Source organism: Pinus tabuliformis, chromosome 1_1 (assembly GCF_031772625.1).
Source record: "Pinus tabuliformis cultivar Carrire ecotype Pingquan chromosome 1_1, CPIR1, whole genome shotgun sequence".
In the NCBI taxonomy this organism is placed as follows: Eukaryota; Viridiplantae; Streptophyta; class Pinopsida; order Pinales; family Pinaceae; genus Pinus; species Pinus tabuliformis.
Window position 1 is genome coordinate 459,856,704 of NC_142297.1, and position 25,228 is coordinate 459,881,931.

Genomic DNA, 25,228 nt, shown 5'->3' on the forward strand with positions numbered 1-25,228 from the left:
TTGAGACCCTCACTCACCTTGTCAAGAACTTGACCACTGAAATGTCCGAACTCAAGCAATGGAAGACGAACACATTCGCGAACATTCATCAGCCTAGACAGAGAAAGGAAAGCAGTTCATTAACTGGCTCATCAGTGCGCTAATCCTAATTTATGTTCCTTCCACAAAGAGTTTCATCCCAAGCACTCTTATTCAGATTGGAAGTGAGTTGTTACCTCTGTCTATAGTCATACACTCAATGTGGATGGCAACATACAGGGGTAGCCAGAAGACACAAATGATAATGAAGAGGTTGCACCTGACGAAACACCAAGTTCTGGGCATTTGGTGAATGCTTATCAATGCTCTCAATTAATCTTGAAGACGAACACCGAGAAGAATCCCGAAAAGAAAAGTGGTCGTTACAACATTAGGAGTAAAGGGGCTCCCCCTACACTTGGGGAAATGCAAGAGAAAGTGAGGTGGCTAATAAAGAAGTCAAATCCACCAATTTCCTTGAAGCAACGAACACAAAGTAAGTCTGGGAATACAGTGGTAGATAAGAGTACATCCATGAGCAGCAAGTTGCAGAACACTCTGCTAGATATCATGGACGTCCATTCCACCCTGGACACCTTGGTGAGTCTACCACCTCTGGACTACACATAGTTGAAAACATGAAGAAAACTCAAGCAAACATTAGTTTTTTCAAGTTAGCCAAAGTCCAAAGTCAGCGAGATATCTTCCTGTGCGTGTTGGGACATACAACGACAAACAACGCAGCCTCTACTAGCAAGGAAGAAAGCACACCTCCTGGATCACTATCTATTGTGCATAATACACTCCGGATAGAAGAAGCAAATTCAACTTTCCCCCCATTCCTGCTTTCATTCAAATTTTTCAACTACATTGTTCACAAATTCTTGGTTGATTCTGGTGTGGCAACCAACATCATGCCTCTCCCCATTGCTAAGAAGATCAATGCACAACGTAGCGAAACATCCACGAGAATCATCCAACTTGACAGAACATCAGTACAAGCCATTGGTTAAATTCGAGATGTGATCATCTGATTATCTCATGACAGTCAAGCTCACCAATGCATCAACATAGTTATTGTGGACATACCGGAAGCATATGGCCTGCTACTCAGCAAAGACTGGTCTAGCAAGCTATATGGATATTTTACTACGAACTGGTCTCACATGCTTCTTCCGTACAGAGGAAGATGTAACCAGATCTGAGTGTTATCTAAGAGGTATATGAAACATAATGTCACTCCCCTTAACATCGAGAACGAACTGTTGGCCTTCGCAGAACTCATTTTTGGCAACTGCCTCCTGGAAAAGACATTGGAGTTTTATCTCGCATGGCCAACTCCAACCTCATTAAACAAGAAGTTGGGACTCCTTCCTTGCCCAACTGATGATAATGAAACTTTTACAGTTTTTTTTTCCAATAGTAGCAGTAGTAGCAACAATAGTAATAGCAATAGTACTAGTACACCAAATGGTCCATGTACAGACGAGTTATGGGCTATGAGCCTTGACAAGTCAAGGACACATGATCGCCCAAAGACCGAGTGTATCTCTGTCATCCAAAACAATGGATAATGCATGATTTCGAGCTTTCTAAAGTTTGAAGGCATAAACAATGATGCTGAGTATGATTCACTCATACTGAACACACAAAGGACCAACACTAAGAACGAATAGGGCAACCTGGGAATCCACCATGATCCGAAGATGGCCAACCTCGGTACAAGTTACACACTTCAGCAGAAACCAATCATTGACCACTTGATCAAATAGTACCTAGATGGGTCTACACCAGTAGATGATGACCTGAGTACCCACTGCACGCTAGAAATCCAACATGAGATTCCAAGTAAAGGAGGACAAGCCTTTGTAGCAAAGAATAGGTAACACATACATCTTGTTTGTACTCCTTTCACTGAAAATATTGACTAACATTTTAAGCATTTGGATTAGTTGCAAAGTTCATCATCATATTTGGTTTTCTAATTTAAATCTTGCACGTAAGGAATCTGGGAAGATCCACTTACGCATTGACTTCGGAAAATTGAACCCTTCCAAGAATAAAAACAACTACCACGATGCCATCATTCGAGCACATGTTGCACACAGCACTTGAAATAGTGGCGTTGTCTTCACTCGAAGGTCTTCTAGAATGCCACTAGGTTCTAGTAGTAAAGCCCGGTGAACTGGCACTGGTCTACGAGAAATTTGGCTCACACACGTATAATTCGCAATCACTTGATGGGAGGATTGATTATCTTCCTATCAACGGCCAAGTTCTCAAACATTATTTTCAATAGGCTAGGCCATGCCCGTGCCATGTACATAGTTTGCATGCTCCTTATTGTTTCATTTGGTTTGTTTTGCTTATTATCTTTGCTTTCACTTTGTTTGATTTTGCTTACTATTTTTGTTCACATTCATCTTGTTTGTTTGATATGTTACTATTTTTGTTTCCGGAAATAAGTGCTACCAACTACTACATTTTGGCTTTTGAATAGAGTATGTGGCTAAAATTTGAATAGACTTGTGACATTGCAACACTTGGCCAATCTTGTGCCTGCCTTCAATGTGCTTGGTTGTAACTTTTGGCTGATGAAGTCTTGATGGAAAATATGAACTGTCTAAAAGGGAAGTTTTGGTCCAACCGTGAACCTATGTCCACACTGGGAAGCCCATGCCTATACTTAGCCTTTTTCTCTATGTTTTCAAGCTCATCCAACTACTAGAAACAGAGAAGGGGAAAATCTAAATGAGCAAACCTATGTCAGAGGTCTTACATGATTATCTGAAGGAACGACCTCTTCTGCTCTCAATAAGTCAAGATCCCTCTTCTGCCCCAAAAATAAATAAGTTCCTATGCACAGTCCTCTTGAAAAATACAAAGGCAAAAGAAGAGAAAGGCTTCTTATGCAGAGAGGTGAAGCATGCAACTCCACTGAGGTACTGACCAGGCTCGCTAGCAGTGGAGAAATATGTGTGTTCCTGTGTGACCCTATCGGGGTATTGTCCAGGCCTACTAGCAACAAAGCAACACTAGAGATGAAAACTTATACTCTAAAAATATTCAACTCATGAGCTAAACTACCCTTCCTGTATTTAAAACACTTATATCTAAGCTAAACTTTTGATTGTGTTTAACTAAGTTGGAAAAGGGTGAACCACGTATGTCCATGGGGTAAGTGGGGAAACTGAAGTAACCCTCACAATGATTCAATACTCCTCGAAAGACCAAGGCCCTATGCTAGAAATGAACCAGAACATAGAAGATGGAGTTATACCAGTGTGTCGCCAAGTGTTGTAGCGGCTACAAGAACCCTCCAAAATTTGGTCTGCACCAACTTCGGACCCTCCCTTGAAAATTTCACTTGATGATTGCACATGCTCGGGTTCACTTTGTGAGCTCGCGTGAGTCCTTACATCCACCTTGCTTGTTAATTCCATTCAAGTCTCTACATGTTGATGTCTAAGTCATGCTTGTGACCATGTTCTGGTTATGATTAAAGTCTTTACTTTGTATGTGCTTGTTGTATTTGCTATGAAAGCATTTATCACACTCACACACAAAGCCACATCCACTGTTGCGCAAGAGTCATTTCAATCAATGAATGAGCAATCATGAGTGTTGCGCTTGTTGCTTACACCATAGGTCATTCTGTTGAACATATGTGCTGGATGGTTTGGTCATTTCATCGTCAAGTCATGTGAGTGTGCATCGTATGTTCACCTATGCATATTTCGATTGTTCACACACTTAGCCATTTTTTCTTAAAGTTCTGATGACCAGACTCCTCACTGAAAGCCAGACCATCACCCTACTTTCAACTTGATTGACTGTCAACCAGAATAGCACAGAAGTACTAAGCTACCCCTTCCAAGTTGCATCGGCTGCAAGCAACTCAATCAACACTCATGCTCGCCACTCAGACAGTCGGACCCAACAGTCACCCCAGGACTAACTCCCCTCAAAAATTGTGCAGAGGCCATTGACCTTACCTGCTCAACTGATTGAGGGTATTGCATAGATGGGTCGGACAGACACCAAGTGACCCTCCCTGTCTTGTTCAAAAAATTGCGCAGTTTTCTGAGTCAGTAATTTGGACAGTTTACTGGCTATTCATCCAAGAAATTATGCAAGATCCATGAGCCGGCCTTCTATTGTCCAGTATTCTACTCAGCCAAGAAATTGTGCAGAGATGATCAGCAAGCCAACTTCTTGGTTTTAGTGAAATTTCCACGTCGGAAACCCCTAGCAGCAAACTACCAGTTCCCTCTGGGAATTACATAGTTTCTACTCCCAGTCTCTCGGGCAGCCAACTAACAGTTCCCTCTGGGAATTGCGTAGTTCTAGCTGACAGTGACCCCAGTATCCAACTCGCATTTCCCTTTGAGAATTGCATAGTTCTAGCTTCCAGTGACGGGGGCAGTTCCCCAGAAAAATTGTGCAATCCATGTTTGTTGGCCATTGATGCAGCTCGACCTGTTTGTCTAGAAATTGTACAAATCAGGCTATCTAGCCCCCATTAACTGTTCGTTTTGGAAAATGCATAGAACATGCCTGCCTTTCCCTCCTGTAACTCGAATTGTTCCTCCCAAATTTTGCGCAACTTTTCCTCCTAGCTGAGCCAGACCTTGCAGAGAGTCAGTGTTGACTCAAATCTCGTATCTCCATCTCTCAATGACTCTTGCACAGTTTTCATCAGTAGTTTCCCGGAGCCATCATCCCGCATCATAGCTCTGCTACCTCTCCCAATCACCTGCATCCGAATGATCATGTGTCATGGTAGACTAAGAGGTTGTGGATTTGATGTCATCACGTCATGATTGACTACAGGTACAGGTACACCAACCAACATGGCAAGAAGACAAACGAGATGAATGAAGGGGGCACATGCAGAAGGATAGGTTCACCAACGAATGAACGAATGAAGCATGTGAAGCAGACGAACATGACGAACATTCACCTTCATGAATAGATGAGCCTGTCAATCCTTCCAGCATGTAAGCAAGGAACAACATGTTAATGATTTATCAATCGAACCAAGTACCATCGAAGACTCCACGCACTTCACCATGCGGAGGTGAAGCTATGATACACCATGAAGACATCCATCACTCAACATCACTGTAGCTTGGCATGCACTCTAGCAGTAGCACGAGTGTACCATCATTGTCATGTCAATTCATGTCGATTCAAGTCATGAGTCATGTCTCCTACATCTCCACCATGGGCTTGTTGTCAATCAATGTGATGTAACGTGGAAGTTCAAGATAACTACTTGTTGAACATGGAGTCATGTAAGTTGAATGGTCATGAGGGTATTCGAACAACCACAAGGGTCAGTTTCACCCTTGGCTATAAATACCCCCTCATTTGTACATGAAATGAATTTTCACATTAGCTCCTCCCACATAGCCAAGAAAGTCTGTAATCTTTTCTTTAAGGAGTAATCAGTGGCTCCAATGCCCCACTGACGGGGTTAGTGATGTATGGTGTAATGATGTGTCTTGGAACTTTCGCTTAATTCATAAGCCTATTAACAGGCCAGCACATTTTCACGCATGTATTTTATTTGTTATAACACTGATCTTTAACACTTGTAATGCATGTTGCTTTAACCTGTGTTCCACATCTGAACTAATTAATTTGTTGTAATGCATAATCTATTAATGGAAATTTGTTGTATATGCTGTTAATGTTGTCTCATCTGTGTTGACTGCTCTGTCAGACATCAGACAGACCTTTCACATGAACCTTGCTATAACAACCATTGCACTCATTCAAACTATTTCGTGAGTGGTGTACGTGTTATCTTACTTGTACGTTGTGACTGCTGCATCTGAGTGGACTGCTTTGGCAAAAGCTATGTATGTCCTTTTGTGTTGTGTGTTCCTAGCCAAGTTGGGACTAATCCCTTTAAACCTGGAACTCACTTTCACCTTCTTCCCCACACAGTGAAGGAACCATTGACACAAGTACAGTTACACTCACCAAGCACGCGAACCTGACTTCTTGAAGAAAAAGTGAACCACTCTCCAGTGCTGACAAGTAAGAGTTGAGGCAAATCCTTAAGACAACGGAAACCGAGCCATCATACCAAATGGGACTCCCACAACAAATGGTGTGAGGTCTATTTGGGACTTCATACGAGGGTGATCCCCTGAATGTTGGCGACTTCAACACCGTCAACACTTTGCGAAGGTCTAAAGGCTGGTAAAAGGAATTTATATCGACAATCCCTAAAGGATTATCGATATACACGAAGGAAAGTTTAGGGAATAAAATGACATCACGCTCATCTCTGGGTGTGGAAACTTGGTTCCAGCATCCCCCCATACTGCTTTGGGTGAGACTTCAATCCATGCTCTGTGGATTGATGCCAAAAGGGTTGGTAGTGTAGGGATATTTTTGGCAAACTTAACTCTGAACCTAGGTCAGGACCCACTAAGTCAACAAACCATCTCTAGCATCCTTCTCAACTCAATGTTCTCCATAAAAGGAGCCAAATTCTACTCTTTTAGCCCTTGGAGACTCTTTTTGCTGCCTATTCTTGCAACATGGTCAGATGAAGCTTTCATACGAATATGATCTGAAAATGGAGGTGGTGTCTTTTTCGTCTTCTCCAAAATCAAACAGACAAATAAACAAGGATTGTTTTGATGCTTTGCAAGCTAAAATGGGCCTTGTCACAAAATAGGTTTTTCCAATGTCTCTTCAAGTCATGAGTTAATCTTCACAAGTAAACTTATCATAGGAAACATTATAGCACATAACTCATACATTCATAATCAAGAGCATGAAAAAATATGTGTTGGCATATTTCACCCCTCCTAGGCTACATTTCAAGCCTCCCAACATAACTAGACTGCTACATATATTCAGTATAAAAGGGAGTACCTAAAGTTTTCTGATGGAAACATGTGGCTATTACCCCTACAAGGCAATGTTATCTTGTAAATAACTCTCACATAAAGTAGCAATACAAGGCATCTCCTACAAAGATCCCATACTCCAACTAAAATTAGCTAAAATGAGCATGTGAGCACTTCAATTCCACAGTGAAGAGCATAAAAAAACTTTCCTCAATATGACATAATGAGAAAAGTAAATCTAAGCTGAACCCTGCAAATAAAAATTGTTGTAGTAGACTTATGAAGGTGAGAAAACCCCTACAAGGCCTTCTTCATGCTCAAATACCTTCCAGAATTAATTCAAAAAATTGATTGATCCATACACTCTTGGTCTTCAACCTACAACAAAAAACTCCTTAGATGTGCTCAAATAAGAAATTAGATGTCACCATTGGATCTAGAATATCTAAAAACCTCTAGGTAGACTCTTCTTGAGCTCAATTTGGTAAAAAAATCAAAAATATATTACTCTCCAAGATCTAACATGAGTTTTACTATTAACTATCCTACAAATTGGACCAATGGTCTAACTGTCCTACAAATATGCCATACTTTTCGCTAGCAGAGTGACAAATTTTCCCTCCACCGGTGCATTTTCTAGGAAACTTAAATTTCCCAATAACCCCTTAAGCCTAAAAAATTAGGCCATATGGACACATAAGGTTGTGGGTTGGACCTTAACGCTCACCCCGGGTGGCCTAGCCCTTAGAAAATGAGTGTGTCATCATGTTGGTGCCACGGTATCAAGGGTTGGGCTAACTGCTTGAACTTCCCGTTGGACCCCTAAATTTCATGGCGCATGGTCTTGTGGGTGATCATGGAACCTAGGGCTGGCCCCCACGAAAAGTGCCTACCACCTAGCACTTTAAATCCATACATCGTGGTCTCATGGTGTGGCATATACCCCTAGGGCCGAGGCCAAGGATATCCCCTCTCCACTAGCACTCCCCGCTGCCTGCAAGTGGTCCTGTTGACGTCCAAGTGACCAAGGGTTAGGCCCAAGGGTTAGCCCCCTTTTATTCTACACTTTATACAAGAGCCTATGGTCTTGTGCTAAGGTTGTGACCATGGACCGAGGCTGATAGCTCGACCCCTTCCTCTAAAAGGCATCTAATGAAACTAAAAGTACATGTTTAACCCTTGGTATGTTAAGAAACACCACTAAAGAAGTTGGTAATGCATTGCATCCATGTACAAGGAGGTCCTCTATTCAAACCTCCTGGGCCTCGGTCAGATTGTAACAAATATTTTGCACCATTGTTTGGGTTCCATGTGGCATCCTATGACTATGCCACATGGCACCACTTCATTGGAAAACACAAAAACACCACAATCAATCAAAATCAACCTGCTACCAACAAACCCGAGGATATCAAGTGTCAGCTTGTGGTTGGATTGTACCATACACAGTCACCATCCTGACTCACCATATGGTAAATTGAGTCAATTTCCCAGTCAACAGACCTGCTAAACTTTTAGTTGTTGGGCCAAACGGTTAGCACACGATAACTTGAGCATACGTTGTCAGATTTAGGTGACATAAATGTCGTTGGATTCAGAACAACGAGCACTTAGACTTGATGCTAGTTTCAATACTTTCTAGGCACCTTCTTTTTAGAGCTAAAATTTGATCTCTTGATCAATCCCATATGAATGCACAACAAGTTGTTAAAGAAGCCACAACAATAGAGTCCAAAAAATTAGTAGAGGTCCAGCTACCCCATGGCCCCAGCAAGCACACTCAACCTTTAACACTCTCGTCCACCACCCTACACGGAGAGTTTGTCACCCAAGAAACAACAACCATTACATTGTCACCACCATAGAATATAACAACCATAAGCAGGTCTAGAGAGTTCGATTTACTGATAACCCATCGCATCACCTTATACCTCATAATGTATTCACCTACTATGTGCCTTGTGAGGCGTTCTTTGAGGTGGTCCAACCAAGTGTTGGTACATCCCCATCGAGCTAGGAATTATCTTCTTATAGTAGATTTGAGAGGGAGTCCTTTTCTCCTAGGTCAAAATCAGCTGAACTTAGAGCTAGATGCCACAAGACTGTGAAATTGCCATGACCTTTCATTTTTCCCCAATTTGTGAGCTAGTAAAGTACCTTATTACCAGATATCAGTGTGTGACTTTTCGTAACATAGGAAATCCTATCTAATAGGGACTTGAGCTAGGCTACTAAAGTTTCCAATCGCTAGCTGCACACCAGCTTAGATGGAGGGGATACATCCATGATTTTTTGAGCTATATAAATAACCATTTTCAAGTTTCTTGAGATTTGAATCTTGGAGCAACAAAGGTTTAGTGCTATATGAAGGCCTTTATCCAAACCCATTACCTTTGGTACATTATTTGTAGTTTCACCATAGTAACCAAAAAATATGCCTAGGGGAGAACCTTGGGAATCACGAATCACGCCCCCAAATCCTCTCAGACTTGGGTTGCCTTTAGAAATGCCATCAAAATTGATTTTTTCAAAGCATGGAGGGGGATTAATGAATCTAGAAGGTGATGGAATTAGAGTAGCTCACAGTGGAAGAGATACCACAAAGGTCAATTCACGGGACAAGTTAAGCAAGGTGAGAGTCCCAATTTCAAGTGGGGCCACTTTCCAGTCCTCCTCGTCCCATTTTTCTGCCAGGATGGGTTCCCTAGTATTATCTTTGATATTTTTCCATATGGAAGAACTTGTTAGGGTCAGGTTATGAAATATAGAACAATTCGGCTCTTTCCAAGTATTCTAGAGAAGAAATCCTAGGACTAGGATCCAGACTATGTTTACTATTGGGTTTTTGAAGTGCACCCTCTTCTAGTTATTGATCATTAAAAGTAGATCATTAGTGTCATGTTCCATTAGTGCAAAAAAATTACACACCTCTATCTAAACTTCATTGGCTAATTCGCTATTGCTCAATATATTGTTCATGGTCTCCTCCTACTCTTTACACATTGGGCATTGGGATGGCCTAATAAATCCTTTCTTGAGTAGCCGATCCCATGTTAATATTCTTTTGTGACCCAATAACCATAGGAAATGAGAAACTTTGGGCCAAAATTTCCACCCCCACACTTTCTCGCACATATTTCTTTTAGAATTTCTTGAGCATTGGTCTTAAGAAGATAAGCCTCTTTAATAGAAAATGTGTCGCACAACTTATAACCCCAGCAAAGCTTGTCCGGAGATAAGGAGATGGGAATACAATGCTCTCAAGGAGCTTGAGTTAGGACTGCCCAACTATCAGGAGGATCAACTATTTTCCAGTCATGGGTTGATTTCCAAGTACGCCAATCTAATTAGGAAGGAGTGTCCAACCATAATTCCGCAATTTTCCTATTATTGAGCTAGATCAAGATTTATTTCAGAACTTGTAGAGAGACATTTAAATCTAAGTGTGGTAACCACTGCTAAGATTCTTCCCAGAAGAGTGTGGTAGATCCATTCCTAAGCTCCCAAAAGAAGTGGTCATATATACAAAAAAAATTACGACAATATAAGTTTATGGTTGAACTAGTTGGCACAAAAGGGTCATGCAAGAGGGAAGCTTCATATCTACCTAGCCCATATTTTGGTTCCATGTGTTCTTCCATTTCTTAGTGCCACCTTACAACCATGTTCACTAGAGCTTCACAACCATGAACACATTCAGATCTTTAGGTTCCCTCAGCCCATTCCTCCATGAGTCTTTAGGAGGCAGAGCTTATGCTATGCCACAAGGGACCATTTCTATTTCTCCAATTTAGCATGTTTCCATAACAATTTGCAACATACTGAAACCAGCTCTTTATAGATTCTTTTGGGAGATGGGAGGACCAAGAGATGATAAATAGGGATAACTTGCAATACTAATTTTAGAAGAGTGACTCATACAAAAAGGTTTAGTACAAAAAAATTCCAATTAGCAAAGCACTTTAGGAGTTTATTACAAACTTCCTTCCAGCAGGAAATGTGCAGAGGATTTGCAATGAGAGGGACCCCTGGGTATTTGGAAGGGATTGAGTCATAGAAAATCCCATAATGCATGCCAAGTGTTTTTGAACTAGTTTGGGAGTGTTATAAAAATAAATATGAGACTTTTATTTATTAAGGAGCATACCTGAAGCCACTTGGAATTTCGTCAAAATCCCATCGAATACCATTGCTTATCAGATAAAAGTTTCTCCATACAATAAATTATCATCTACAAACTGAGAATGTGACATAAAGATATTAGTTCTTTGGATATGGAGACCAACTATCTCATTATCTCACAATTTGTTACCAATTAAATGACCTAGGCCCTCCATGGCAATAATAAACAAGAAGGAGGAAATAGGGTCCCCCTGACGAAGCCCATGAGAGGATCTGGAAGTTACCGTAGGAGTGGCATTAAGGAGAATAGAAAATAAAGGGGTGGAAATGAGGGAAAGTATCCACTTGATCCATTCCTATACAAAACCAAAATCCCTTAAGATAGAAAGAAAGAAATGCCAATTGAGATGGTCATAAGCTTTAGAGAGCTCCAACTTCATTAACATGTCAGGGTGTTTACTACTCCTAAGGGAATGGATAAATTCATGAGCGGATACTACCCATCTAATATATATCTCCCCTCCACAAAACCAAATTTCTCTAGGCTAATAATATGATGTAGGATGGGCTTAAGGCGATGAACAAGAACAAAAGAAAGGATCCTATAAATAGAATTACAAAGGGCGATAGGGTGGAAACCACTAGGGTCATTGGCAGCATTAGGCTTTGAAATGAGAGTAAGAAAAGTTGCATTAAAGTCAGACCATACTTGGAAAAGAGGTTCATCCACCAACTCGACGATGTCAGGGCATAAAATGGACCAGCATGCGTTTCAGAATTTAGAATTAAATCCATTCAGACCCGACACTTTATTACTTGGCATCTCTTTGACGATTGCTTCCAACTCATCTGCTAAAATTTGGCGCATTAGAACCTCATTTTGGTCTTTAGTCATAATTCAAGGAATGCACCAAGTGACCCTTTCTATATCTTCAGAGTAGTCGAGAACATCCTCTGAGAGTAAATTTGAGAAACAGGAGATCAATTCCTACTCCATGGCTTGGTGGATTTCAAGACAATTCTTTTTCTTGGAGGATAGAGAGGTAATGTGGTTATGCTGCCGGTGATTGGTCATGGACCGATGGAAGAACCTTGAATTTCGCTCACCCTCTCTCAACCATTGAATTCAAGATTTCTGACGCCATAAAGCTTCCTCTTATTATTGCCACTCTTCAAGTGGATTGATTAAACACCCTTCTTCCTTCACCAGTGATTCTGATTGACCTTCTTGTTAGAAAATTATATATTACAGAGCAATGAAAAACATAAATATTGCAGAAACACAAACATAGAAAATGCATAAAACAAGGGAGACACATATATACGTGGTTCACCCAATTTGGGCCAAATCCACAAAGAAACAACTAGTCATTCCTTTTATATTATCTAGCAAAATGAAGAGAAACAACCTACAATAGATCCATTGTAATTTCCTCTTCACTCTCACACAGTATCCTCTCTCTTTCTTGCTCAGAATACACATATACATAGCCACAATAAAATTCCCTCATATATAGTGAGGGGTAAAAAAACCCTAAATTCAACATAACTTCTAGCCTCAGATCATCTGCCTAATGAATGGACCAGATTGACTATGAAATTACAATATTTTACAAGAAAAAATTACATTTATTTTTAGCTTGGAGGGCGCTACCCTCAAACTGCTATAGGGGGGCCTTTGGCCCCTAAACCCCTAAGCCAAGGAGGATGGCCTCCCGCCTGGACCCCATGGGGGGGCAAGTCCCCCCACGTGGAGGGTTGTACTTTATTCCTAGGGTATACATCCAACTGAAACAAAGACCTCTGAATAAAAAAGATAATAAAGCTCCACATCCAACACTTCTTGAATGATCCGAATTTGGATCTGCTCCATCGCTTCCCCTAGTTAACACTTTTCTTTAATGATATCCCTGAATTCTTCCCTATTATAGATCTTGATTTTATGTTTAAGGGCCTTAAGCTTACATTAGAAGGTTTGTATTTTAGATCCTTCTGGCAGCTCGAGAGATTCCCACCATTATTTTAATTTCTCCATAAACCTAGGGTGACACAGCCATAAAACTTCAAACCTAAAATAATTTTTTTTTGGGGGTGGGGGGGGGAAGTGCCAAGTTAAGACAGATCAACCAATGGTCTGATCCCAAAGAGGAAAAAATGGAAATGTAGAGGATGGGGTCCCCCATGATAAATTCCTCTGAGACAAGGAATCTATCTAGATAGTTGGCCACCTAAAACCACCCTCCCTTTTTGTTGTTCCAAGTATACAAGCCATTTTTGGTATCCAGATCTGAAAGCTTGAGCTCAAAAATTGTTTCATTAAAAGCTACAGAGATGGGATCTAGTCTGTGAACACCCCCCTTTTTCATCAAAAATGTGAATCATATTGAAATCAATGCCGATAATCCATGTCAGATCCAGTAGGCTAAATCGAAGATTTACCCGTTCTTGGAGAAATTACTCTTTTACATATGGGCTCAAAGGGCCATATATTGTTGTTAATGCAATCCAATAGTCTAAACCTATACCTCAAAATGTTCCAGTAATATTGTGTCGTGTTCTGACCCAGTCCTGGGAGACTACTTGGTTAAGGTTCTAGAGTACTGTGTTTCCTCGTAGTGCACCATCTGTATCTATCGTCATGACTTCACTTCCCCTCCAGCAAATATGGCTATGTATCCTGGAGTTTTCCTACAACCATATTTTTTTCTTGCACTAGGATAATGTCTAATTTCACCTTATTGATTTGATTTTTCAGTAAACAAAGATTACCTTTGCTATTTAAGCCTTGCATGTTCCATGAGACTATTTTCATTGGGAAGGGGATATAGTGTGGAGAAAATAATCCATCAGGGGTCCCATCTACCCATAATTAAGCAGGAATTCACTCACCTCACGGAGTACTTCCTTCATCGTATTTCTCCCCTTTTTACCTTTCTCCATCACTCCCTAATATGGGAACGTTATTGCCAAGACCACTCCCTGCCTACTAGTGTTCTAGAATCTTGCCTCCCTGTTCGGTTTCGCAATTCGGACGCTCCACTGACCAAACAAGTTCTTGAAGTTGATGAGCTAGTTAGATGGAATTTCTTTGACGTCTACTTTGATCCATACCCTAAAGAAGTCAAGCATTTTGCATTCTTCAAATCCCAGATGATTATTTTTCTCCTCCACTTCCAAGATCTTTCTTATGTTAATCAGAATTTCATTAATTCTTTTGTCTTCCTCAATATCTTCTAGAGATTTCCTTTTAGGGATCATTTTGTGTTGTCGAAGAGGGTATTGTTTATCAACCTCCATTTCTTGGATAGCTAGTTGATTGGGTTGTTCTCCTTTTGGTTCCTCGACTTCTATATTCTCTAGAGCTCCGATGGGATTCTCATTCCCTAGAGGTGAGGGTTTACCATGCCGATGGGATGATGTGCCAACTTCCTATTGCATAGGACGTTGACGAGACCCCACTAGGGGAGGTTGAGTATGGGATTGGCGGGTTCGCCAACCACTCACTGCTTGAAAACATTAATCATCCTTAGATCTGGAGGCAACTTGGGCTTCTTTCGCCAAAGTGAGAGGGAAATCACGAAAGAGATGCCCATACTCATCACATCTACAACAGTTGAAGGGAATGTGCTCATAGTCAAGTGGTTGAGTCCAAACAATGTCACGATATTCTAGAACTATAGATTCAGGGAGCAGATTAGAAATATTCATGTGGACACGAATTCGAGCATATGATGCATGACGCCTTCGATTTTTTATTTCAGACACTTTGACAAATTATCCAATTACATTGCCAATCCCTTCAAGGATATTTGGTTCCCATAAGTCTTCTGGAAGGGAGAAAAGGCAGACCAAAACTAGTGCTGCCTTGAATTGCTCCTTTTCTGGATTATAGAATTCCTCCCAGAACCTGATGAATAGTCCGACACTATTCATAAAATATGAGCCATTTTCAAAGATACGCTTTTGGTCATCCAAATCTACAAATATAACAGTAAAAAATCCTTTTTCTCTCAACCTTAGCTCAATCTGCCCTTTAGGGTTCCATTTCGACTTGGTACATTAGATGATTTATTGTTCTCTTGGCCAAATCCCCATAAATTTGCAGATCGGTGCATGATATTTCATATATTGGTAGGAATTTTGTAGTCGATTATTTGGAATAACAAACTTGGGGTTCTTAGCCACCTTTGGAAGGTAACAAATCTTCCCATGAGCTTGCCATTGAGCACCCATCATAGGGGAATTGTTAGGTGAAAAAGATGAAAGACCATTACCTTGACATCCTGGCTATGAGGTGCTTGAAGTACTCCCATTGACCAAGTCTGAACGAAGAGCAGGGAAAATTTTAAGGAAGGAAATTTATCTTAAACTTTAAAAACCTTGGCGAATCTTACTAGTCCCCAATATGTAAATTGTAAAATTTGTGATGATATTTTTGCAAAAATATTTAGGTTTCTAATTATTTTATATTAGTATATATAAAATTTTGGCGAGTTTTAGGGTAAAATAATTTTATAATATAAAATTTTGATGAATCAAATTTTTTTAAAAATGGAAATTGACAAATCTTTTTTTCGAAAAAAGCATGCAAAATTAGCCCACCTACAAATATTAGCCACTAAAATTTTCTATGATGAAGAGCCCCTCGCCCCTTGCGAGGGGCTGCTCATAGGCCGACCACTAAACTTCTCTTGTGAATCGCAACAACTGTTGCCTGGATGGTACTTCAGCAGAATGGCTAGGAGGCTGAAGATGGCCTAAACACACCCTATAGAACAATGAATACTTCAGAAACTCTAGTTAAGTTGCACAACTATTTTTCAATCAAACTTACACTCATCATTAATTAATTGTAATAATAAAATTTAATTTATCAATTTATTAATTTAAACCAAGATATTGATATTAATTATTATTATTAAAAATTATCATTAATAACTATTTTTTATTATTTATAATATTAAACTCTAGGTAAGTTGCACAACTTTTTTCAATCAAACCTACACCCATCATTAATTAATTTTAATAATAAAATTTAATTTATCAATTTATTAATTTAAACCAAGATATTGATATTAATTATTATTATTAAAAATTATGATTAATAACTATTTTTAATTATTATTATTAATATTAAACAGTTGCACAACTATTTTTCAATCAAACCTATGCTCGTCATTAATTAATTTTAATAATATAATTTGATTTATCAATTTATTATTTTAAACCAAGATATTGATATTAATTATTATTATTCAAAAATATCACTAATAACTATTTTTAATTATTATTATTAATACTAAATATTATTGAAATTAGTAATAATAATAACTATTTTTAATTATTATTATTAATATTAACAGTTGCACAACTATTTTTCAATCAAACCTATGCTCGTCATTAATTAATTTTAATAATATAATTTTATTTATCAATTTATTATTTTAAACCAAGATATTGATATTAATTATTATTATTCAAAAATATCACTAATAACTATTTTTAATTATTATTATTAATACTAAATATTATTGAAATTAGTAGTAATAATAATAATTACTAAATATTATTAATAATATTTATAATTTTATTATTTGTAATTATTTTTATTTATAATTAATAATTATTATTGTTAATAATTAATATTAATAATTTTTATTAATTGTTATTGTTAATAATAATAATAAGGTTTCGCTCCTCCCCTAAATTCCACGATAAAATTTGAGGCATTCCGTCTTCTGAAACTCACGTGATGCTCGATTACGATACCTCCCTCTTGGTGATGACCTAACAATCGCTACGTTGATGTACCTCACCAATCACTACGTCGTTGTACCTTGTCCAATGACAATGCTACAGACTTAAGGGCAAAAGAATTAACAATTTCTTCTTCGACTGTGAGATGACATGGCATCTCAACAGCCAACAATTGTCGTAGCGTATCTTTCTACTTATTATGTAATTTGACAGTCTAGTGAATAAGGAGCATGTCCTCGCATTCTTGTGATTAATACCAACATTAAAAAAAAATCGAGTGAAGAACAAAATATTGAAAAATGGACTTTGTTGCCGTTAAAAAAATAGGAAGTTTGGCCTGGAGTATGTCGTAAAACTGCTTTTATTTGGCTAAGAGCTCGTCTTCCTCGGATGTAAGGAAACAGGTTAACAGCCCAAGACCCAGAGGTATCTGGTAGGAGTGAAACCCTGCTCCCTTACGGACCACCAGCGGGTTATTATAGGTGGCATGGTTTTCCTTGATAATAGTGATGAGTCAAACCGACATTCGCGGATAGTAGCCAAAGATCGCTGTTCTCACTGTTGGTTTGACACCTGAATTTGATAGGTTTTGCCACCTTTGGAGAAAAGAAAAAGAAAAAAGGAAAAGAAAAAGAAAAGAAAAAAGATAGGAAGTAGAGCATAGCATAGTCAGATCTGATTCTGAACATCCAACAACCGTCAATGTCACTGAAACCTATAAGAAGAGGTTGTGTATTTTAAAATAATAAGTGATAATAAAATAATTAATTATTAACCATTAGTTAACTATTTAATAAAATTATAATTATATATATATATAGATATATATATATATATATAGTGTTTTTTATAATTTATATTAATTATTATTAAGTAGTAATATTAAAAACTTATGAATAACGTTATATCTTATGAATATGAACTCTTAGATTAAAAAACTTCAAGGGATTGATATTATAAATTTAGGGAAATAATAAACCCGAGGGATTTATACTAAACACCCAAAACATTATAAACCTAGCGAAATAATAGTGAACCCAAGGGATCAATATTATAAAGTCAAAGTATACAAACCCTAAGATAAATATTATAAACCCTGAAATGATCATGGTTAACCATAGTTTATTTTCATATTGAGACAATCTTTGTCATAATGTGACGCAGGACTATGGTTGACCATGATTGATTTTGATATTGAAAGAATCTTTGTAGCAATACAATGTTGGATCATGATTGATTTTCATATTGAGAAAATCTTTGTAGCAATGTGACATTTGACCATGGTTGACCATGACTGATTTTCTTATTGAGACAATCTTTGTCACAATGTGACATTGCACCATGGTTGACCATGATTATAAACCCAAAGGGTGTATATTAAACCCTATGATTAATATTATAAACCTTATGGATAATATTATAGCCTAGAAATATGAACCCTCAAACTGATACATAAACCCAAGAGGTTAATATTATAAACCCAAGGTATATAAATACTAAGATAAATATTATAAACTCAAGGAAAAAATAAACCCAATGGATTAATACTGAAAACCTAAAGGATTATAAACCTAAGAAATGATATTAAACCTAAGGGATAAATATTATAAACCCAAACATAAATATTATACACCCTAAAATAAACATGGTTGGCCATGGTTGACCACAACTTATTTTCATATTGACATAATATTTTTCACAATACGATGTTGAACAATGGTTGACCATGATTGATGTTCATGTTGAGCCAACCTTTGGTACAATGCAATGTTAGAAAATGGTTGGCCATGATTGACCATGGTTGATTTTCTTATTGAGGCAATCTTTGTCACAATGCAACTTTGGACCATGGTTGACCATGGATGACCATGGTTGTCAGAATGTGATGTTGGACCAAAGGATTGATAAACTGAATGGAGATGAATGATTGATAAACCCAAGGGATTGATATTATAAACCCAAGGGATTAATTCTAAATCCCCAAGGGAATAATATTAAACCCAATGTATTAATATTATAAACCCAAGGTATATAAACCATAAGATAAATAATATAAACCCAGGGGATCAAGAGTAAAAACCCAAGGGATTATAGACCCAAGGGAATAATATTAAACCCAAGAGATAGATATTACAAACCCAAGGTATATAAACCCTAAGATAAATATTATAAACTCTTAAATAAACATGGTTGACCATGATTGACCACGTTTTATTTTCATATTGACACAATCTTTGTCACGATGCGACATTGGACTATGATTGACCATGATTGATTTTCATATTGAAACAACTTTTGGCAGATTGCGATGTTGAACAATGTGATTCATTATATTATGAATAAAGCTATTCATTTCCATTTAATGTGCAATAACCAAAAGATTGTTTAATAATTAATTTAAATGTAACACTGATAAATGAAGTGGGTCAGTGAAATCACCACTGTAAATAACCCTATTTCACCACCATAAATAACCCTCTTAGATGAAAAATATTCTGCTAGGGTTTTAAATAAAATAAAATTTAACCTCACTCCATCCATGTGACATTGAAATAAGACGGTTGCAAAATATATGGTATAATTTTTATATTTTCGCAATATAAATAATAGGCCAATTCCATTTGTTAAAAAATTATAGAATTATTTCCTTTCAAAAATTTAAAATATTAGTATTCAAAATTCATCAATAATATTTAATTGAAAAACCAAACAAATAAAAGTTATAAAAAAAATTAAATTATAATTGGAAATTGTTAACCATTCCTAAACTTCTCAAGTAATTCTTTATATTACAAGATGCGAGAAAATATTTGAGTGCTTTTTTAGAACAATTATCTTATTATCCGTGCCACATGCAAGGAATAACGTATTTAGAAATACGTTGAATTTTGAATTAATTTATTGTTGACCAAATTTTTTTTATACAAGTGGACATTAGACAATAAAAATAATTTATTTTTTTAATTATTAAATTTTATTTATTTAAATTTTTTATTAGGGCACAGCGACTGGAGTTTTATTTTGTAATCATTATTTAACCTTTAACATTATGAATTTGTCACATCAATCGTAATTAACTATATCTGAGATCCCCAGTTGCGTGTGTGATATAACATGCTCATTCCGGATCCTTGTTTTAAGCTTTTACAAAACGTCTCTTTTAATATAAAATTAGATATCATGTTTTCTATTTGACATTTTTAATATAGTAGGAGAGAACTTTATCTTTTTATAAATATTAAAATAGAAAAATAAGACACATTTTATAAGTATGAAATTCAAATCATTCAAAAGTTATCCATGATTTTCATTTTCGGGAATGAGTCGTGTTAAATATTGGATATTTTATTTATTTAATTAAAAATAATTTCCACTGCGGGACATTCGAAGAAAGTTTCTACCCATCTTTTATGAAATTTTAAAATAGTTGTGTTAGGCATTTAATATTTAAGTTATTTAATTGTAATCCATGTAGTCTAATGAGTCTTCAAATTTGCTTGGAAAATAATGTGGTTTTTTTTTTAACTTTTGATCAAATTAGGAAGAAATTTTGGGAAATCTTGGTTATCACTGTCAGGTTCCAAAATTTATGGTGCCACAATGTTTTTTTATTGTGCTGAATCCATTTCCACTATCAAAAACATGATTCAAGCACTTCTATCAGATTTGTTGAGAAATAAAGGTTGGATTTGGGCTATTTTTCGACTTCCAAGCAAATTTTCCACCTCAACAGACAACACCATTATAATCTATGGATACTGAATTTAGAAATTAAGTAGATTCACGATTTGATAATTTAAACTATTCATTTATTAACTATATAATTGAAATTGAAATCTAGGGAATATTATTTTGGGATTATAATTTTTGGTATTCAATATTTAGATCTTTTAATAAGATTTTTATTTATTTAATTAATATTTTTTAATAAATAAGATTGAAATTTAAAAAATATTATTTTAAAATTGAAATAGACAAAATAGACTTTTTCACTGGAATCCAACAAAACAATTTCAAGAAAGAATGTGATTTTTTATTATTTAAAATACATTTTTGAATGCATAAATGTATTTAACACTTGGAAAACCTTCGGGGTGTGTGAATTCTAAGCATTGAACTACTTAAACTCAAGCGAATTCTATAGATTAAACAACTTAAACTTGAGTTTATAAAAATCTCACCTAAATTTTGGTTAAAATGAATGAGAAAAAATATTGTAAAAAAAGTTCTTTTAAAATAGATTATATGACTTATGTAACAAATAAATTTTATTATTTTATATATTTTTAAAAATAATTTTGATAAAAAATTGATTAATTAGTAAAATTATAAATTTCAATTATTAAAATTAAAAAAAAAATGGAGTTATTGCAAAAAAAATTAAAAAAATACTATCGAAATTTTTAAAATAAAAAATTCATTATCAAAATTGTAACTTTTCATTATCCAATTATATTAATTAATTTATGAAAACGCTACAACACAACTAATTTATTCCTATAATTTTTTAAAATTAACTTAGTTGATTAATAAATACCAAATCATTCAACAATAGCATATATACCACTACTAAAATTATGAGTATTATTAAATACTAAATTAATTTTGTGAAAAAAAATTAATTTAATTTTAATAAAAAAATATTATATGTGTAATTTGTTTTTTTCTATCTAAGTTACCCTAACTTCTGTTATCATGATATCAATGAAAACATACTAGATATATAAATTATACAAATGAGATATATAATTAAATAATATAGTTTATATTAATTAATTTATCAAAACATTAGAACACAACTAATTTATTCCGATAAGTTTTTAAAATTAATTTAGTTGATTAATAAATACCAAATCATTCAACAATGACATATATACCACTACTAGGATTATGAATGTTATTAAACACTAAATTAATTTTGTATAGAACTAATTAATTTAATTTTAATAAAAATAATATTATATATATATATATATATATATATATATATATATATATATATATATATATGAGTTACCATAACTTATGTTATCATGATATCTTTTGAGTCAATGAAAACGTACTAAATATTTAAATTATATAAATGAAATATATAATTAAATAATATAGTTTAACTTTGTTTTAATTCTTTTTAATGTTTATGGGAAATTTAAATATGTAAAGTGATAAAAATGAGTTTATTTTTGAGAGATTTGTTTTTTACAATGAACTCAATACACAAGACAGGCAATAGAATTAAAATTAAATATTATGATTTAGAAAAAGTCCATTGTTCCTATACTAAAAAAAACTCAGAATTTTACTAGTGCAACATTTCTTCCACCTACTAAGCCATTAGGTCATTTTTTTAATGGGATTTCAACTTTGTAGTAACATCAAATTGTGCAATAAAATGATATTCAAATACCACATTAATTGAAAAACCATGAATAACACCATATTACTTGATACTTCACCAAATGGTACTTAAAAGTGTCATATAATTTCTATTTAAAAATAATAAAAAATTATTGTGTGGAAAAGAGCATTCTATAACCAATATAAGAGAGATGTAATTTCTTTAGTGCTCCACTGAGAGTCTACACATGTCCCTTATGAGATAATCAATAAAAAAACATGTTAGCTATATTTAAAAATAAAAATCAACATGCAATTAGTATTACACAAATTAGTATTATTTGGATGTTTCAAATTAGACATTTTTGTGATTGTGTAAGACACTTGGTTTTACCACATTAAATACAGTATGAAAATGTTTCAATTTAACATCATGATCTTACATTATGATTGTTCTAATTTGAAAACTTTGTGATTTTGTAAAATGATTTGGACAAAAGAATATTAGTTATGAAACAAGGAACTTAAAAAAAGATGATTAATTGAAGGCTAATACAATCAAACTCAACCCTTTGCACATAAAATTTAAAACTATGGCTTATACTTTGCCCATTATTATGAAAAGATGATTAACTGAAGGTTAATACAATCAAACTCAAAGCTTTGTACAAAAAAATAAAAATTAAGGCTTATACTTTGCACATTATTATGATTACATCTCTCTCAATCACCCCAAATGAAAGTATCGTTTTTTACTTTAATTCAGCTATATTTAAACTAAGGGAGAGTATCTGTAATGTAGCCCTTGTTCAAATGTGGCTATTAGTTCATACCTTTCAAAATTCAATAACACCAAGCGAGAGTATCGTGTAATGTAGTAGCCCTTGTTCAAATGTGGCTATTAGTTCATACCTTTCAAAATTCAATAACACCAAACAAGAGTATCCTGTAATGTAGCCCTTGGTTTAAATGTGGCTATTGATTCATACTTCTCAGAATTCAATAGTCAAACTACATGGCAAGGGACACTAGCTATTCAACCTTGTTTATTTCATAGTAATATAAATTTTTTTGAAAATTTATATACATATTACTGAGATAAAAATAATTTATATTTCAAATTGAAATATATTTTACACATTTTACATTTCAATTATGCTGTATTTAGGTTTTGAAAATGAGAACATATCAAACTCCAGGGCTAAGTCTAATCAGGTAGAAATTTCAATTTGAAATAATCCATCAAATGTGACTGCAACAACTTTAACGAAGAAAACTGTTTCTAAGGAATTTTAACCATATTTCACGAGTAAATAAAATTCCATCCCTAAACAGATCATTTCACCACCAGGCCAGAACTAATGTTTGTTGTCGTACTTGGGATACTTTTCCACATGCAGTGAAATTACAGTCACACATCACAGTCCATGTACATGCATTTGCCAGGAAATGGTCACTGTTTAAATCGAGAAAATTAATTCCATACCGCGGCCAATTGCGTGAATGTGGGGTCCTACAGCATTGTCCATAATGGTAAAGGGGTGAAGGACAGTATTCCACCAGAAGCCAGTCTATCATCCATGCCAAAGGCCCCACAAAGGAGTACGATGCACCACGGATCACTGATTATTTTCTATTTTTGTCATTCCGTCATCCATGCCAAAGGCCCCACAAAGGAGTACGATGCACCACGGATCACTGATCATTTCACCACCAGGCCAAAACTACTGTTTGCTGTCGTACTTGGGATACTTTTCCATGCAGTGAAATTACAATCACGCATCACAGTCCATGTACACGCATTTGCCAGGAAATGGTCACTGTTTAAATCGAGAAAATTAATTCCATACCGCGCCAATTGCGTGAATGTCCATAATGGTAAAGGGGTGAAGGAGAGTATTCCACCAGAAGTCAGTCCATCCATGCCAAAGGCCCCACAAAGGAGTACGATGCACCACGGATAACTGACTATTTTCTATCTTTGTCAGTCCATCATCCATGCCAAAGGCCCCACAAAGGAGTACGATGCACCACGGATCACTGATCATTTCACCACCAGGCCAGAACTATTGTTTGCTGTCGTACTTGGGATACTTTTCCATGCAGTGAAATTACAATCACGCATCACAGTCCATGTACACGCATTTGCTAGGAACTGTTTAAATCGAGAAAATTAATTCCATACCGCGCCAATTGCGTGAATGTGAGGCCCTACAGTGTTGTCCATAATGGTAATGGTCACTGATTATTTTCTATCCTTTTGGCATTTTCTTTATCACAGTCAATCTAAAATTCGGAAAACCATGTTTTAAAGTTCAGAATGGACCCCACCAAGGAAAAAGCAAGGATTCGCTCGAAAATGACTTATGATTTACTTCAAAAAAAATCCACCGCGTGCGCCTCTACTTAGGCAAAGCATTATCCATTGGCATCAACATAGCTGGTCAACACTGAATCCCATACGAAGCATCAACTACGTGGCATCTTTGAAGCTAGTCAACAAAGAACCCCACACGCTTTTTGTTTTCAATAGAAAATCCAAATGGTTTGTGGCCACAACGTGTGGTCCATTGCTCGAAACGCGCTAAATTACTAACCCATTCCTAACCCATTCCGTGATTTTGGGCGGATCCTATTTCCACCTCTATTGTAAATTTAATGCAGGCTGACATGCGGGGGCGATAGCCACATGCAACGCGCGCCGTGATGACTAGGGGGCGATAGTCATCACGGCGCGCGTTGTATGTGGCTATCGCCCCCGCATGTCAGGCGCATTAAATTTACAATAGAGGTGGAAATAGGATCCGCCGTGATTTTGTAGGAACCATTAGATATTGTGTCCAGTTTGTCTGCCATATGATCTTCACATGACGTGACATTGGTGGACTAGTATTTTCTATTAGTATCCCTATGTGGCATCGATGACGTGATGTGCAGGCCTGGCAAGAAGGGCCTGCAACCACAGGGTCTGAATGCGGGGGTTTTGGGGCCCTATGTTAGCTTGAGACAGTTCACCTATCTCAGAGCTTCTCGACCCATCTTATCTCAAAGATTTTGGAGACAAAATGAACTTAGTTTTTTTTTTTTTTGGTTTTTCCCGAATTATGCACTCTTCATTCTGG